We start from the raw sequence: 1,762 nt of genomic DNA, 5'->3' as shown, positions 1-1,762 counted from the left end.
TTATTCAGTGAGACGAGCCCAAACATTGGGTAAAGCGCCGGATTGGTACGGCGAACCGGCCAATCCAAGAAGTAGAAGCGAGCGCTAAAAGTTATGTGCGTAGCAAACGCGGAGAGGGGGAAAAGCGACCGACGGTATAAATATCGTTGCCCGGATGGCAACGAGGTCTTTTGTTCCGGTACGTTCGCGAGTAAACTCCGCGTAATAAAAGTCCCGCAAAGTATTGCGTAATCCATTGCAAAGTTATTCAGCGAGCGTTGTAAACACCGACGAGGAAATTATCTCGATTGGACGTCGCGAGTACGGATATACGATTTCGAAACGGATCTAGCGCGAGTTTGTCGCGCATTTATACGACGTGGCAGGGCCGAGTCGTTTCCGCGGCGCATTTAGTGACGCAAACCGTATTGCGTTTAACGCGCATCCCCGATCGCTGGGATTCCCGGCGAAAGGCGAGATTGCGTAATCCGCGAAGCGCGAGCGATCGTGTGCGCGGACTTTCTATTGTGAGTGCGTGGAAGCGTGTGTGTGAGCGTTTGAATTATTGAAAATAAACATTATAAACATCTAATTGAACAAAGTCGAATTATTTTGCAGACCTCACAAAAATCGCGTGCGCTCACATTCCGAACTCATAAAACGAGGATATCGTCAACTGCCGCCAACCAGAAGGAAGGACGAGGATCCAGTAAACCTGGACGGCTGATCCGAGGAAAATTACTTTCCCTGTTGAGGGTTAAACAAGGTGGCGACCGCAGTAAGTCTAACATTTACCTAAAACGAGAAGGGTAAGGCCCTTTGAGTATATAGACATGGAGGGGGCATGTAGGCTTGAAAACTGTGTCCAAGATGTGTGCAAGAGAGAAAGGTAGACGAGTAATGTTCGTCTTCTCTGCGCATGCGTCGATCATTTAACAGACAGAGAGGACGAAGTATCACGTGGTATCGCTCGTATACCTTTCTCTCTCGCACTCCTTGCCACTCTTTGGACTCGCTTGCGGCCTGCAGAGAACAAAGGCATTCCACGGTATCTATATACTCAAAGCATCCAACATACGACAAGCGTTTAGCGACATCCGACAACGACATACAACGTATTGTAGAACGGGCCTGATAATCTAGGACTCTAGTTCCGATCAAAGGCGTTTTGCCTTTGAGTCTTTGAGTATATAAACATGGAGGGGGAATGTTGGCTCGAAAACTGTGTCTAAGATGTGTGCGAGAGAGAAAGGTAGACGACTAATGTTCGTCCTCTCTGCGCATGCGTCGATCATTCAACAGATAGAGAGGACGAAGTATCACGTGGTATCGCTCGTATACCTTTCTTTCTCGCACTCCTTGTCACACTTGGACTCGCTTGCGGCCTGCAGAGAACAAAGGCATTCCACCTCCAGGTATCTATATATTCTATATACTCTCAAAGCGTTTTGCCCGTGCATTGTCGCACATTATATTGACGCACCTTTCTATTGTCGCACAAGAGTTTTCTAATTTCGTTGACGTGCCTATGGACTCGCCTTAAACGGACACTGGCTGTATCGCTCCTGGTGGGAGCGGAAGCATGGTGGAAGGGATAGCATGGTGTGTGCAGTTCGGCCAAACCACGCCCATTTTTGCTCGGTGATGTCGATGTTGGGAAAGCGTTACCAATTGAGAAAAGTAAAATTATTTAGTGTTGACAAGTTGGTCGCGCTGAGTCTATTGTCCTTGTTTCACGCGTTTCCTTAGAGCATCGGAATCTCTAGATCGGAAGAGCACACGT

The sequence above is a fragment of the Wasmannia auropunctata genome, unplaced genomic scaffold (genome assembly GCF_000956235.1).
Source record: "Wasmannia auropunctata unplaced genomic scaffold, wasmannia.A_1.0 LD336101.1, whole genome shotgun sequence".
Taxonomy (NCBI): Eukaryota; Metazoa; Arthropoda; class Insecta; order Hymenoptera; family Formicidae; genus Wasmannia; species Wasmannia auropunctata.
The sequence above is the reverse complement of the archived record's forward strand: the minus strand, read 5'-3'. Positions refer to the sequence as shown.